General features: G+C 38.3%; 1 protein-coding gene across 2 annotated transcripts in view; it reads left to right on the top strand.

The window, feature by feature from the left end:
- LOC110456250 (muscle, skeletal receptor tyrosine protein kinase-like) overlaps positions 1-18171 on the top strand; it is a 97916-nt gene that overhangs the window by 13620 nt on the left and 66125 nt on the right. The gene's annotated exons all lie outside the window — the stretch shown is intronic.

Genomic DNA, 18171 nt, shown 5'->3' with positions numbered 1-18171 from the left:
GAACACACCATAATCAGGGTCACCCTACAGGTAGGTATCAAAGGTAGGGACATAGAGAGGGACACACCATAAACAGGGTCACACTACAGGTAGGTATCAAAGGTAGGAGCATAGAGAGGGACACACCATAAACAGGGGCACACTACAGGTAGGTATCAAAGGTAGGGACATAGAGAGGGACACACCATAATCAGGGTCACACTACAGATAGGTATCAAAGGTAGGGACATAGTGGGGGACTCCTCATAAACAGGGTCACCCTACAGGTAGGTATCAAAGGTAGGGACATAGAGAGGGTCACACCATAATCAGGGTCACCCTACAGATAGGTATCAAAGGTAGGGGCATAGAGAGGGACACACCATAAACAGGGGCACACTACAGGTAATAATCAAAGGTAGGGACATAGAGAGGGACCATAATCAGGGTCACCCTTCAGGTAGGTATCAAAGGTAGGGACATAGAGGCATAGAGGGGGACACACCATAATCAGGGTCACCCTACAGATAGGTATCAAAGGTAGGGACATAGAGGCATAGAGGGGGACACACCATAATCAGGGTCACCCTTCAGGTAGGTATCAAAGGTAGGGACATAGAGAGGGTCACACCATAATCAGGGTCACCCTACAGGAAGGTATCAAAGGTAGGGACATAGAGGGAGACATGCCATAAACAGGGGCACACTACAGGTAGGTATCAAAGGTAGGTACATAGAGAGGGACACACCATAATCAGGGGCACACTACAGATAGGTATCAAAGGTAGGGACATAGAGGCATAGAGGGGGACACACCATAATCAGGGTCACCCTACAGGTAGGTATCAAAGGAAGGGACATATACAGGGTCACACTACAGGTAGGTATCAAAGGTAGGGGCATAGATGGGGACACATCATTAACAGGGTCACACTACAGGTAGGTATCAAAGGTAGGGGCATAGAGGGGAACACACCATAAAAGGTCACATTGTTTGTGACACACACAGGTAGGGACACACTGGTAGGGACACACACAGGACGGACACACTGGTACGGACACACACAGGTATAGACATACACATGTAGGAACACTCAGGAAGGACATACTGGTAGGGACATACACATGTAGGAACACTCGGGAAGGACATACTGGTAGGGACACACAGGTAGGAACATACACATGTAGGAACACTCAGGAAAGACATACTGGTAGGGACACACAGGTAGGGACATACACATGTAGAGACACACCATATATAGAGACACACACCATAGATAGTGACATACCACAAGTAGGTATATTCACACCACAGGTAGGGCCATACATAACAGTTAGAGACATATCCAGGTATATGTAGGGACACACAGGAAGGACACACAGGAATGCACCCACACAGGTAGGGACACAAACACAGGTAGGGACACACAGGAATGCACCCACACAGGTAGGGACACACAGGAATGCACCCATACAGGTAGGGACCCACCCAGGTAGGGACACACAAAGTTCAGGACGCACTGGAGGGCTACAACACAGGTATGGACACACCAAAGAGCAGAAAAGAGATCATTTCTCTATAACACCACAGGTAGGGACACACATCTAAAGGAAATTGAGCAAGTTCATTGCAGCCGTACTGATGATACAGGGCTAGCTTTACAGATTAGCTGATGTAATGTAGTCCACCACTTCCTAACACAGCCTATAATGAACCCCTGCCTTCTCTTTCCTTGCCAGTATTTATATTCAAATGAATTACACAAATAATTTCAGGTTTTAAATATTTATCAAAGAACTTTGAGAGGATTTGGATACAGCCAAGCCTCTTAAATGGAGACGGGAACATCCCCCTGCATTCCTCACTAGGGCTGCAGCTATGTATTTGGCACACTAAAAATGGAGATACAAGTGAATCGGTTGTGACCTTTCGTGTTTTTATACCATCTCTGTTACCTACTGATGTATCACAAGATTACTGTTAGCTGCTGATACCACCACAAGTACCATACTGTATTCATTGTCACATCCCAAGCACCCTACAATGATATTGCAGAATTGCCATCATTTATATTATATCTTGTCTTGTCTGAAAGTCAGTCTAGAAAGTTCTGTATCTTGTTATTTCAGTGTATTGTCTCAGGTTATAGGTCAGATGAGTTGATAGGTTACAGGTTATAGGTCAGATGATTAGATAGGTTACAGGTTATAGGTCAGACGAGTTGATAGGTTACAGGTTATAGGTCAGACGAGTTGATAGGTTACACATCTTATTCTACTGAAATATTCATTTTGTATCTATTGACATATTCAGACTGTCAGGACAGAAAGGGCTGTATAGATCCCATCTGTTGTTCAGCAAAACAGAATTTTACTTTTGAATAAGTTTATTACAATCGATGAACTTGCTTTTTGTTTGAAATATTAAAAAAGGTCATGTTTATGTCCAAAAGACAGTCAATATACATTAATATTAAATTCAGTGTATTACAAGAATCTATGATAATAGCAAAGTGTTTTCTTATCTTTCTAGGGAAACAACCATGTTGCACTGTATTGTTTTGATGAAAACAGATTATAGTAATTTTAGTATTACATTTGTGTAAAAAAATATTTTCAACCATAGATGACATTTCACATCACCACCAGTGACCTTTGACCCTAAATCCTTGGTACTCGACCCTCCCGCACCCTGTAGTGTGTAGCTGTGACTGCTGCAATATACAGGTAGAGAAAAGAACATTACCTGGATAGCATTGACAATCTCACTCGATGATTCATACATTTTTGGTGTCAATTCTGAGATAGTTTGATATAAGATGACAGATCTGTAGACTTACAAGCATCTCTTTGACACTGAAGACCACATCAAACCGTTTTTAGTTTGAATTCTGTCATGTTGGTGGTGGGCAACTGGTCTGATGATGGATGAGCTATATATATGTTTTCACTTCCTGAGATAATGACCCTCTAACACAAGGACAGGTCAGTCTGTTGTAGTGGCCTCTCAAGTTTCATGTAAGTGTCGAGTTTTAAGTGAAATTAAAAAGCAGTATAAACTGCATAAGGACTATCAGATGATAAAGCTGATTTGACATTGATACATTTAAAGATTTTTTTTAGGTGTGGCGGATTTTTTCCAAACAAATGCATTTACTGTGGACAAGAATGAAATACTTGTGGTTGTATATGATTTACATAGAGTACAATACCTGTGTACCCCTCATCACAAGCATACTATAAACATGTAGAAACCGGCTCACCTCAAAAGTTACACAAAATAGTCAACAATCTTATAGATGATTTTACTTGTTAGCCCACCATTTTATGATGGTGGGCTATTCAAATCACCCTGCATCAGCCGTGGTCCATTGTCTGTCCTTAAACAATTCTTGTTAGCAATTTCTCAGAAAATACTAGAGTGATGTTTTTTAAATTCCACACAGAGGTTCCCTAAGGTCCCTAGTAATGCATATAAAATGTTGGGACTGATCACAAAATCAAGATGGTTAACAGGCAGCCATCTTGAATTTTAGAATTAAAGTTTGTTAGCACTGTTTCTTGGACAGTAACAGGGGGGATCTTTCTCCAATTTCATATGAAGGTTTTCCATGGTCCCTATATAGTTATGCATATCAAATTATTGGAATGACTACAAAACCAAGATGGCCGATAGGCAGCAATCTTGAATTTGAATGTTTAAGTTTGTTAGTGCTATTTCCCAGAAAGTACTGCAAGGATATTTCTCAAATTTCATATGAGTGTTCTCTATGTTCCAAAGTTAGGCATGTTGAATTTGGTACTGAACTAAAAATCAAGATGGCCGACAGGTGATCATCTTTGATTTTGACATTTCAAGAATGTTATCACTATTTCCCAGGAAGAATTTAACGGATCTTTCTCATATCTCAACGATCGGCTCTTTTTACATTAAAACATTAGATACTGTATAAGTAAACATGTAAAACATTAAATACTGTATAAGGAAACTTGTAAAACAACAAATAACAAGATCCATTAAAACATTAATTACTGTATAAGGAAACATGTAAAACATTAAATACTGTATAAGGAAACATATAAAACAACAAACCAAATTTCAAGGTTGTCTTAAATACAGCAGTATGAAGTTTACATGTATAGATCAAAAGTAACCTCAATATGCATGCATTTGCTGTTACATGACTCCATTAAACAGATAAGATAAGAGAAAAGATCGAACTGACATAGAACTAATGATGATGGTACGATGGTGGGCGCCAAGATGCATCTTGGATCTCTTGTATTTTAATGGTTTGAATATTGTGAAGTTTAATACTAACAGACCTACAGGGACAAGTTATAACTGAACATGTTACTTCTATACTAACAGACCTACAGGGACAAGTTATAACTGAACATGTTACTTCTATACTGACAGACCTACAGGGACAAGTTATAACTGAACATGTTACTTCTATACTAACAGACCTACAGGGACAAGTTATAACTGAACATGTTACTTCTATACTGACAGACCTACAGGGACAAGTTATAACTGAACATGTTACTTCTATACTAACAGACCTACAGGGACAAGTTATAACTGAACATGTTACTTCTATACTGACAGACCTACAGGGACAAGTTATAACTGAACATGTTACTTCTATACTAACAGACCTACAGGGACAAGTTATAACTGAACATGTTACTTCTATACTGACAGACCTACAGGGACAAGTTATAACTGAACATGTTACTTCTATACTAACAGACCTACAGGGACAAGTTATAACTGAACATGTTACTTCTATACTGACAGACCTACAGGGACAAGTTATAACTGAACATGTTACTTCTATACTAACAGACCTACAGGGACAAGTTATAACTGAACATGTTACTTCTATACTGACAGACCTACAGGGACAAGTTATAACTGAACATGTTACTTCTATACTAACAGACCTACAGGGACAAGTTATAACTGAACATGTTACTTCTATACTGACAGACCTACAGGGACAAGTTATAACTGAACATGTTACTTCTATACTAACAGACCTACAGGGACAAGTTATAACTGAACATGTTACTTCTATACTTACAGATCTACAGGGACAAGTTATAACTGAACATGTTACTTCTATACTGACAGACCTACATGGACAAGTTATAACTGATCATGATACTTCTATACTGACAGACCTACAGGGACAAGTTATAACTGAACATGTTATTTCTACTGAAATTGGCTTGCTGTAAAAAGATGCACCAGCACAAACGCACTGTAAACCTGTCATTGATAATGGTGGACATTTCCTCTGCTGAGCACAGTTTGTGCATCATTTGAATATTGGCTGTCATAGCATAAAGATGCATTGAGTATGAATACATTGTGTGGGTAATGATCTGAGGAAAGTGCCTGAGAATTTCTTAGTAGGTTGTTGTGTAGTGCATGTAACCCTGTAGTCTATTGGGAAATGACTACGTCTGTTAAACCAGGTATGCAGGGGTCATCATCAAATGTGCATTAAACTCTGTCCTTATGAGACAAAAATACATGCACGACAGGGCTGCCTTTGTTATTTTTCACAAAAATAAACAAAGAACAAACTTTTGTCACAGGCAGTGTCCTGTGTTATTTAATAGAAGGGAGTTTGAGTTTTAAGCAATACATCTCAGCGATTATTTTACTGCAAATCTATAAACTATTGATTAAGATCTCTTTAACACCGATATATGTTTACCGTCTATTATACTATTGATGTGACCGTGAAGTTTATGTTTGGGAAACAAATCTTTATTTATTTCCCGAGAGAAAATATCTATTTTTTTTAAACATTGACATGAGAATAACATTACATGCAGATCATAAAGGTCTACACTGGCAGTCAAACAGCACCTACTGAAAATACATAAAATGGTGGAGTTTTTTTTCTCACGGCTGGTGTTGGGTGGGGTTGGTCAAATATGGGATACATGTTAGGTTGTGTGAGTGTCTGAGATTACATCTTGTATAGAGTTAGATTAACATTCATCTCTATCTGACTTCAAGAAAGACTAGCATTTTAGTAGATCTCATCAAAAACCTGGAATGTTTGAAATCTTACAACGCACAGAAAAAATGGAGTTGTAAAACGTACTAAATATATTTCATTTTAATCGGGAAGTAAGACATAAAAAAACCTGTACTTTAACAGTGGTGTAGGTAAGCTGATCACCTGACATTAAATAGACGGGCCAATGTGGAGACACAAGGGGATTTGTCAGCTTGGCAGTAGTGTCCTTCACAATCCTGTAATGTTTGAGACGATTGTATACCTCAGAGGTTTAATATCTAGATTACAGATAAACTCTTTGTCAAGGAGGTGCAACAGCTTCAGATCGGTTCAAAAAAATCTTTGTGAACTTTAAATCCCTCTTCATGATCAGGAGGCTTTTGTTTTGTTAACTGGAAATAGCTTACTGTAGAAGGATCTCAGATCATTAACTGACCCTTCTACTGGAAATCTACAATCTAAAGCTTTATGCAAATTTGTTGGAGTTCAAACAGATAGAAAAAAACACATCATTAGGCGTACCTTAGCTTGGTTCTTTGTATGGAGACAAAATTTTTACAAAGAGGAATAAGGCTATAAAAATCTGTGTTTGATATACCAAAATTCACCAACACCTATTTCTCATTGTTCATAAATTTGTGTAGTAAGAATGTATGACGCAGTAAGAAATGTTTGTAGGTGTAGGACTTGAGCGACTGATTTGTCACGCTCAGGATGGCAGGTAGGAAATGGGGAGCGGAACATTTTTTAAGGTTGGAAAAAGCTTATAGCTGTAATGTGATTAATATCTACATATTGAATAGAGAGTCTATATCGCAGCAGTGAGCAAAGGGCTCCAACGATTCAAACTCGGTGCGCATTACAGTATCATTATAACTACACCGTCGATGACAAACAACATGAGGTCATATATTTTTGTAAATCTATCTTTACACCTGATAACCTCAGGATTTTTTTTCAAATGTTTTAATCCCAGAGTTATGTCAAGGATACTGGTCTCAATGTCAATGTCTAGGTGTACATGTATTAGGTATAGGAACACAATCTCGATTCCTTCTCCTGGGGCAGTGAAGAGTGAAGAAATTCAATTACTATACAGTACACCAGTGTGTTATGTAGTGGTTCGACTAACACAAGTATTTTTGTACTGTTTTATGGGCCCTGATAGTATAATCAATTTGGCAAAAACTAACATGATTAGAAGAAAACAGGTAAGAACGAAGCAGAAAAAGGTTTATATAATCACCAACACATCATGATGATGATCACTTATCTATATTGCTACAGTACAAAGATTCTTCAATTTTTAGCTCATCTGGTCTGAAGGGACATTTTTTTTTTTTAAATATAATTATTATTCAAATCATCGGACAGCCAATACTGAATAATTTCAAAATTTCTTATTAGAAATAGAAGCATTCAAAATAAATGATCCTATTTCATTTTCCTTATTTCTAGTTGACTTGGAATTTAAAGCCGTAGGGTTGACTATCTTGGACAGTAATTTTTGCTTTAGACTTTTTTTTGCATATCATTATGCAATTGTAATTCTTAGTGCCTCATCATAATATTAATTTCAACACTTGTTCACGAACAAACAATTTTATTTCAATTATATTAAGTTCATTCTTCAAATGTTCTTAATTGTTACAAGGACCTTAAACCCCAAACAAATAGGGCTAATTACAATATTCATGTTAAAAACAAATTAATCAAAATAAATACCACAGTGACAGTTTCACAAAATAACACACATATCAAATATGGAAAACACCATTAACCTTGAAAATATGTTCCATAAACTTATAGGTGGGTCAAATAATGTGACGTTTAGGCCTACTCCAAAAACATAAACAGTAATGTACCGTAGAGGCACTATAGTCTAGGGGCAGGACGCCGAGCTCGTGACCGAAGGGTTGCGGGTTCGAGTCACGGCACGGCACTGTGTTGTATCTTTGAGCAAGATACTTTACTCCGCTTGTTCCAGTCTACTCAGCTGTAAATGAGTACATGGTTGGGCAGTGCTAGAATTGTTGAATGCTAGCTGTGAGCGCTGAAATGGCAGCACTGACTGTACGCTCCCCAGGGAGTTGAGAAAAATGTTGGCTGGTTGCAAAGGCCCTTTAACCACAGATAATAATTTGTGAACTGCTTTGAGATGACCTAAGAACTGGGTTGTGATAAAGCCGTATATAAAAATCTCATATTATTATTTATTGAAATGTTTTTCCTGCCTATATAGCTACCTACCCTATTTTTTTGGGAGCCGAAACAGGAAACACACCTTTTTATTTGACCTTCTATCCAAATGGAAGTTAAAGGGAGGTTACTGTGTATAGGAAAACTTTCAGTGTAGTGTGACAGGTCTCCTTAATTCACTACATACAGGATATTATATAGATACTGTACCATTGACCCACAACAGGGAGCTGTATGACGCTTTGATCACCACATGTAAGTATACAGTGGGTGGTCTGAGTTTACTTAGCCTTCTATGTCATATACATGGATGTTTGTGATTGTGTGAGGGGCAGACTCCAGAAGAAACGAGGGAATACCCTCATCGATAGAAAGCTTTCTTCGGGTTTTAATCAGGTCTACTTGACATGCAGACAGCCACGTACAAGTTTGATTCATACCCATAAGTTTTTTAAGTCTATACACCCTATAAACGGTAACCGGTAGGTAGTGTCCCGAGGAAGCAAGGTAAAACGAGTGTTTATATATACGGGTAGAAAAGGAGTGATGTCAATTTTAAAGCTAGGTACAGAGTACTTATCAATGTATGAAGTGTTCTTCAAATTTGTCAATGTGAAAGGTAAATTAAAGAAGTTCTTTTATTTCTGAGTTTGTCCTTCTCTCTAAAAATGACAGAAACGAATCCTTCACATGATTGTGTGATCAGTGAGGTTTGATGGAAATGACCTTCCAACACCTTCACATGTTTGATATCATGGTGAAATTAAAGAGCATACAAAGCGACCATTGTCTAGTATTTTCGGGCAAGCATTGTGGGACGTCCTGCTCTTGAAGGCTCTACTTGTCAATTGATGACAGAATTGAGAAATCTTTTCATTTGATCACATTCTGTATAAAAAGATCAATAAACTTATTATTGAAAAACATCTTGAATATACTAAATGTAGGTTTTTAGGTCAATTAAATGTGTTGTTATTTTTGGTGATGTTGAATAATATATATTCAAAAGTCTATTTGATTGGAGATCTGAGGTACCTGTTTGGCAAAAGTGTGACCACATTTACAGTGGATATAGTCAGGCTGTGTATACATGTACTTGTATTGTTCTTCAAATGTGCTAGATTGGAAGCTTAAGGAATCATTATTTATTTTTTTTCTTAATAAAACAAAATTTAAATACTTAAAAATTATCTGCTGAAATGTTCTGCTGAAATATGACGTGAGGTACAATTTCATTTTTAAGAAGGGTGACCTCAGTTACAAAAATAAAAGATAAAATTCACCACATAAGAGAGATGGATTTATATAAGTTGTAAAACTTGTTTCCAAATCTTATTTCAAGAATTTTATTTTAAATTACATTATATTATAAATGCAAAAAGAAAAGAAATAAACTTTCTAATAAGAGAAAGAAATAGCCAGACTGCAAAGTCAAGTAATTGCTATTAAAGGCTGTATTTGACCTATGGTTATGTGTAGAACATTAACCCTGATTGTTCTATCCTACCTTAAAAAGACTGGTGTCCTTTCAGAGATATGTATTTATTTTCAGTGTTATATGTTCTGATGGTGGTACACAAGATCCACCAACTGTTAAGTTTATTGTGAAGAGTACCATAATGACTTGGCTATCAGCTGTAAGTGTGGCAATACGATCAGGACCAGCTCTCACAAGGGATTTAAGGATTCAATTTATGATGCTTGATGAAGGTCATTTTGTGCCTGACGAAATGTAGTATGGAAGTAATTAGGACCATTAAGACAACTGATGTGGCCAATGTGAATTTGGTAGTACTTTAAATTATAAGCAGGGTTAATCTGTTTCATATTTAGGATAAGGTTTACCGTCTCGCTTACAAAACCAAAGGGGATATGTTACCATCTCCAAATTGATAGGTTTTTGCTTGTACATAAACAAAAGCTGTCATGTTTTGGTGTTCCAGCTCATCACAAGCAGATCACCATGACATGATTGCCCAGTCTCCTCATCTTCAGCCCTTCTTCTCATTCTCAGCATCTGTAGTCAATCACAGACATGATTCTCCTCATTCTCAGCAGCTGCAGCTAGTCTCCGACTGACAGGCTGGTGAGGGGTCTGACAGACCCTACTGGTGGTCAGTGCTTTGATATCCCTAAACATGAGTTATCACACCTTGGCCATCACTTGACCACTTCATTAGCATGTCTAGGCTATAAATGTGGAGTTAACATTCCATTGCCTTCTGCTTGACCATAATCTATAAAATAAATGTTAGTATAAGTGACCTCAAGCTGGCATTGGAATACACGTAAATGTTAGTAGAATGTTTATCTCTGCTTCATCTTATACTATAAACGTTTGTATAGAGTGGCCTGCAGATAGCCATTACTGTGGCCGTATGTGTAGGCCTCCGATACACAAAGTGGGGAGTCTATATCCTCTAGGCCTCCGATCCAGTGGCGAGTCTATATCCTCTAGGCCTCCAATACAGTGGTGAGTCTATATCCTCTAGGCCTCCGATAAACAAAGTGGCGAGGCTATATCCTCTAGGCCTCCGATACACAAAGCGGCGAGTCTATATCCTCTAGGCCTCCGATCCAGTGGCGAGTCTATATCCTCTAGGCCTCTGATACACAAAGTGGCGAGTCTATATCCGCTAGGCCTCCGACACAGTGGTGAGTCTATATCCTCTAGGCCTCCGATACCCAAAGTGGCGAGTCTATATCCTCTAGGCCCCCGATACACAAAGTGGCGAGTCTATATCCCTAGGCCTCCGATACACAAAGTGGCGAGGCTATATCCTTTAGGCCTCCGATACACAAAGTGGCGAGGCTATATCCTTTAGGCCTCCGATACACAAAGTGGCGAGGCTATATCCTCTAGGCCTCCGATACCCAAAGTGGCGAGTCTATATCCTCTAGGCCCCCGATACACAAAGTGGCGAGTCTATATCCGCTAGGCCTCCGACACAGTGGTGAGTCTATATCCTCTAGGCCTCCGATACACAAAGCGGCGAGTCTATATCCTCTAGGCCTCCGATAAACAAAGAGGCGAGTCTATATCCTCTCGGCCTCCGATACACAAAGTGGCGAGGCTATATCCTTTAGGCCTCCGATACACAAAGTGGCGAGGCTATATCCTCTAGGCCCCCGATACCCAAAGTGGCGAGTCTATATCCTCTAGGCCCCCGATACAGTGGCGAGTCTATATCCTCTAGGCCTCCGATACACAAAGTGGGGAGTCTATATCCTCTAGGCCTCCGATACACAAAGCGGCGAGTCTATATCCTCTAGGCCTCCGATACACAAAGCGGCGAGTCTATATCCTCTAGGCCTCCGATACCCAAAGTGGCGAGTCTATATCCTCTAGGCCCCCGATACACAAAGTGGCGAGTCTATATCCGCTAGGCCTCCGACACAGTGGTGAGTCTATATCCTCTAGGCCTCCGATAAACAAAGTGGCGAGGCTATATCCTCTAGGCCCCCGATACCCAAAGTGGCGAGTCTATATCCTCTAGGCCCCCGATACAGTGGCGAGTCTATATCCTCTAGGCCTCCGATACAGTGGCGAGTCTATATCCTCGTTACATACACACTTATTTTAATACATAGTTGATTCAACGTACAAATTAACTTCTGAAGAAAAAATAGGTATGGCAAAATCCCATTATCCGTTTTACTGAACCAGCGTCTCACACTAAGCTGGCCAATACAATTAACATATATATATACTAGTTTTGAGATCTGACCAATACCTTCACCATGGCTGACCAATGCCCATAGATCCAGGGCTGAACATTTGGAGATTGACAAAGCCACTATCAAAATTTGATGGTGGCTTTGTCAATCTCCAAATTTTGACAAATTGACCAATATTCATTGATTGAATGACAATAGAGATATCACAATGGGATTACAAGTGAAACTAACTAATACTGGTCATCTATACATTTCTGTCTGTCCTGGTCATCTATACATTTCTGTCTGTCCTGGTCATCTATACATTTCTTCCGACCTGGTCATCTATACATTTCTGTCTGTCCTGGTCATCTATACATTTCTGTCTGTCCTGGGTCATCAATACATTTCTGTCTGTCCTGGTCATCTATAAATTTCTGTCAGTCCTGGTCATCTATACATTTCTGTCTGTCTTGGTCATCTATACATTTCTGTCTGTCCTGGTTACCTATACATTTCTGTCTGTCCTGGTCATCTATACATTTCTTCCGACCTGGTCATCTATACATTTCTGACTGTCCTGGTCATCTATACATTTCTGTCTGTCCTGGGTCATCAATACATTTCTGTCTGTCCTGGTCATCTATAAATTTCTGTCAGTCCTGGTCATCTATACATTTCTGTCTGTCTTGGTCATCTATACATTTCTGTCTGTCCTGGTTACCTATACATTTCTGTCTGTCCTGGTCATCTATACATTTCTTCCGACCTGGTCATCTATACATTTCTGACTGTCCTGGTCATCTATACATTTCTGTCTGTCCTGGTCATCTATACATTTCTGTCTGTCCTGGTCATCGATACATTTCTGTCTGTCCTGGTCATCTATACATTTCTGTCTGTCCTGTGTCTGTACAGCCACATATAAGTACAGCCCCATACATTGAAACCATTATGTGTGAAGTTTGTACTTTGCATCCACCTCCTAGGACTGACACTATTATATCACTACCAACTGGAACTGGAGATTTGATTAGTTTCTCATGATAAGTAAATGATGATGGACAGGTGTATATTTCAAACAGCTGTCGTGGTTTACTCCTATGTATATACTGTATTAATTACCTGTAACTTTGAAGATTACCTGTCTGTAGAATACCTATCGGTAGGTGCAGGCTAGGTCTTTGAAGCACCTTGCATAAGTAAACTTTGGCTTTCCTGGCTTTGACATTTATAGATTTCATTATGTGTTTGAAGTTTGAAATAAGTTAATGAAATTTCTAAATAGGGAAACTTTAATTAAAATGATATAAAGCGAGTAGGGAATAGAGTAATACGGTACAGGTAAAAAAAAGTTTTTTTTATCTCTTTTTGCACATCATCAAAATGTTATTTAAAACACTGTATATTTCGTAGAAGTGTATAATTATTACCACAATCTAATTCTGCCTAAATGTCAATTAACAATCTTGTCCTAGCTTGTAGGATTTAAATAGAAATGATCTCAAATGCTGTATATCGGGAAATTTTCACCACAGTTGAACTTTCGCCTATTTGACCTTCTGTAATAATGCCCAATTTATTATTAGAGCTAGTGAACGTTAGTAAACAACGTAAGAAATTTAACAATCGAAGTGAAAGTCGAAATTAACTCGGAGCGAATACAGAATTTACTAGCGTAAGGTGAAAGTTTGATAAGGCGAAAAATTTCCCAGTTTACAGTAGTTCCTTAGCCCTTTCACCCCTATGTAACTTCAGTAGACTCTACCGTGCATTGATACGGATGAGTCCGTTATTATCCCCCGCTTTCACCGAAACGGGGGTTATTAATTTGGGTTTGTCTGTCTGTCTGTCTGTCACGCTTCGTTTCCATGCAATAACTACAACAAATATTAACCGATTTTCTTCAAACTTGATCACAGGGTTAAATGGCTTAAGGGCTCAGCCAAGTTCGATGACCACTCTTAGCGGACCCCATTTGGCGGAGTAATGGCCCCTTGAATAACGAAAAAGATCTTTATCTGCCGTTTCTGTTCATTTACTCTCGCAAATTTTCTCCGATTGTCTTTAAACTTAGTAACAGGGTTCAACGCATTAAGGGCTCAGTCAAGTTTGACTGGACATTATTTGGCAGAGATAATGGCCCCTTGATTAACGAAAAAGTCATTATCTGCAGTTTCCGCTTAATAAATCTAGCAAATATTAGCCAAATTCGTTTAAACTTGATAACAATGTTGTGTTCATCTGTCTTTCCACCCATCTCGGGTACTCTTCGGTTTTCGTGTGATAATTGCTGTAGATATTGTTAAGATGTTTCAACCTTATTCCTTTAATGCACATCCAACTCATGCTAAGTTTGCCAACCGATGTGATTTGTGCCTATTTGGCTTGTTATTTTCTACAGTGGTGAAAGGGTTAACTAATATGTATACTTTGTCCTAAAATACACCTGCAGTCTTGTGTACTTTGTAAGAAGCACGTACAAAAGGTGTGGTGCAAGTGTGGTGTAGCAGTGTTTCATATATAACGTACAAAGTAGGACCAGACAAGGTCTTTATGTACCTGTTAATACAGCTAGGGAAATTCTGATATATGTAGCAATTTCTCACCGACATAAAAGGGGCCGTCAGTTTATAGAGTACCATTTGCAGCCTGGTTACCCAGCAACATCTGTCGGGCAACACCGGTTGTCAAGGAATCATACAAACAAGTTTAATTTACAGTTAATATAAAACGGAACTGGTGCAGACCGTAGCCAATCATAGGGACAAAGTCTTTTTAAAGTGATTTATAAATTGAAAAGGTTCAAGTGGTGGAGGTATACAGAATAATCCTGGCTAGGAGACTAAGAACGTAGTGTAATACTTCATCAGCACATTATCTCACCAGGTTTGTAACTCACTCGAAAAGAAAAACAGAAAACTAATGACACTATTACTCATTGTTAGGTGCTGATTTAAAACATTCACCTCGACAGTTAATAAGATTGGGTAGAAAGTTTACACAAATGAAATTGCTTTAAAGTTTCCCTATTTTACCAGCTTGTTTAGCTGCATGTAACTAGAACATTGATTGTGACAATCTCATGATCGTTACACTTTCCAACACAGATCATAGTATGATGTTTTGTAGGTATTGGGTAATGTATAGAGAATTACACACAATGCCTTATTTTGATTTATATACGTGTACACAGAAAGAACTGTAGTAAAAATACACATCTGTCAAAAAGCTTGGAATCCCTCCAAAAGTGAACATAATAAAATTCCAGTGGTTCTTATCCAGATTTAGAAATATAATTGGTGCTGTGTGTGCTTTAGGGTAATTATACACTAAGGGTTGTAATCAGGTGCCACTGAAACAAAGCTGCTTGGAACGGGTGATCGCGTAAGTAAGGGAGACAACCTGTCAACCAATCAACTTGGAATCTATGGTATGCAGTTTGGAGCTCTAACAATGCTTCAACAGTGTTCAATAAAGTGATTAAATAGCTGATCAGGGCTTACACACTGTGGGTTGTCAGAAGTCGGTTAGACTTGAGACAAAAAAGTCCTCTAGTATTGTCAGCTATCTAACATCGTATCTTATTATAATTTGTCAGATTGAAGATAGGCCTACATATAATACTGTCGCTTAAAGCTGAAATTCAAAGTTTGAAAACAGTTGTAAAACCTAAAAATTCAATTAATTGCATTTTGAATGGAAAAGATAGAAATGAGAGTGTGTTAGAATGATGATTTAAAAACACAGCATTGTCTGTTCTGGCCTTGAGTGTAAACTCAATAACCTGTCTCTGTACCGCGCTATACTGCTAAGTTAAACCAGCGGTGACAAATATTTTCACCATTGTTGTTGTCTTTTGAACTTTTTGTCACTGCACAGGGTGACACAAGGAAGACTCCTCTATCTAAAAGTTGGTGGAGGACGGTGATTGTTATAGAAACACACAATATGAGGGAATAATGGATCAGACCCAGTGAAAGTTAGGTAGAGAATGAGGTTGAGTGTGTGTGTGTGTGTGTGTGTGTGTGTGGTCCACCTCCCTGTCAACAATGACACACTATTTGTCCCACAGTACCAGTCCACACACATATTAAAGAGATAAATACTTCTTACTATCTTCACTAGGTATTCATGCACTTTATGACACAAATACAACATATAAATAGATACATGTAGTTAAATGTTTCCTGGTTCTCACCTGATGCTATTTCAATTCACACTGTGAGGCTAGGAACATTTGAGGGAAACAATATGTGTGATAAATGAAATACTGGAATGCAACTGTAATCCTATGTACAATTAAAATCTGCCACACTACTCTACGCTTTTTAAATGGGTTTGCCCTCGAACACCATAACAGCCAAGGTTCCAACTCCCTGTCCTCACATGTACTGGGAGGGCCACAGACACCATTTGTAACAGGAAAGAGAGTTGTGTGCTTCCATTGGGGATCAAACCTGCGATCCCAGACTTCCTAGTCAGACACTCTACCGATGAGCTAAAGGGAAATTCTTTCTAGCGCCTATATCTATAAGGCGACTGTAATCCTATGTACAATTAAAAACTGCCACCTACATTAAAATGTTACATGCCAGTACATATTTTTCATAGTAATCTGTGAATATGTATATAATTTGAAACGTATATTTGTTTCATACTAATCATTGAAATGCTGCTAAAATTCCTAAAATGAATAAAGCAATTTTGTACGACAAAATATCTCTATTTTTAGGTCACCTGAGCTTTAGCTCAAGTGACCTATTGCTATCCGTTTTCATCCGTCGTCGTCCGTTGTCCGTTAACATTTTACATTTCAAACTTAAAGTCAAGTTCTGCTGGGCCGATTGAACTGAAAGTTGGTAGGAATGATCGACTCATGGTCCTGACAAAGTGTTGTTATTTTTCGGGTCGATCAGAAATCCAATATGGCCGCCACGGCCGCCATTTTGAAAAACTATTTCAAACTTAAAGTAAAGTTCTACTTGGCCGATTGAACTGAAACTTTGTAGGAATGATCGAATCATGGTCCTGACAAAGTGTTGTTATTTTTCAGGTCAATCAGAAATACAATTTGGCTGCCATGGCCGCTATTTTGTAAATACCTATTTCAAACTTAAAAACAAGTTCTAATAGGCCGATCTCACTGAAAATCGGTCTAGGAATGATCAGCTCATGGTCCTGACAAAGTTAAGTTAATATTATACTTAACTATTTTATACTCAAATTGGTACATATTTCAACAACAAAAATAAATACTGTAGGACTCAGGTGACCGTTAAGGCCCATGGGCCTCTTGTATAACTTTTAGGATTTATTGACATATTTCAGCTTTATGATATTTTCCCCTCATATTGCAATGCAAATGTACATGAAAAATAGATAGATAGAAACTTCTAGCTGGGATTAGGTGGTGTTTATATTCTGGATGCAGAATTGAGTTGGTTGTGTGGGGTGGTGTTATTCCTCGATCACCACCAGGGAGTCAGATCCATTCACTTCTCCATACCGCTCTACCACCGCAGGTTCTCTGTCCTCTCCCCATTCAACATTGGCACCTCAGCCTTAGGTCCTGTGTTAGAATGTTAGGTTCTGTAAACTGACCACATTCAATTTAATGGTCACTGAATCTTGTTTGTATGTCATAGTGTGTCGACTACTGCAGCATCTATAAACGTTTAAAAACCTACCAAGCAAATGTAACATACTTGTTCATGCTAAAACTTTTAAAGGAATCAGAAATATTCCCACCTAAATGTTGTGCCATGAGATTCAGACTAAATATTTAATCTACATTTCCTTTTTAACTCATTCACCCCTGAAGACGCATTTGAACTCCTCCAACTCAAAGGTTTGAATAGTTCATTATGAAATTTCAGGGATGAATGAGTTAAAGGTATTTTTTCTTTGAGCTGAATTAGCTTCTTTTTCAAATGTTCCTACAGTTGGTGTTTATGCATGTTTTAATTATTTGAAGAACAAACCTGTTAAAAATCAATAAAATAGGTGTTCATCCCTATTTTGACACTTTTTATACAGGGATTTGTGTTTAGGACAAAGATTACATAAAACCTTCAGAGCGCTTCTTACATATTTTACATTGCACTGAGCACTGATCAGTATATCAAGCATTAGATTGATAAGATGAAGGTCATTGAAGGTTAAAATGCCAAGACTGAGTGAAGGTATTAGTCTTTACTTCATAAAGGCTTATTTTTACAACTTTATGAAACAAGTTTTCAAACTTTGTTCACCCATTCAGCCATGTGGTGAAGGCGGTAACTAACTCTAC

The sequence above is a fragment of the Mizuhopecten yessoensis genome, unplaced genomic scaffold, assembly GCF_002113885.1.
Source record: "Mizuhopecten yessoensis strain PY_sf001 unplaced genomic scaffold, ASM211388v2 scaffold8577, whole genome shotgun sequence".
NCBI classification, from domain to species: domain Eukaryota; kingdom Metazoa; phylum Mollusca; class Bivalvia; order Pectinida; family Pectinidae; genus Mizuhopecten; species Mizuhopecten yessoensis.
Note: the sequence above shows the minus strand (reverse complement) of the source record. Positions and strands in the feature narration are given on the sequence as shown.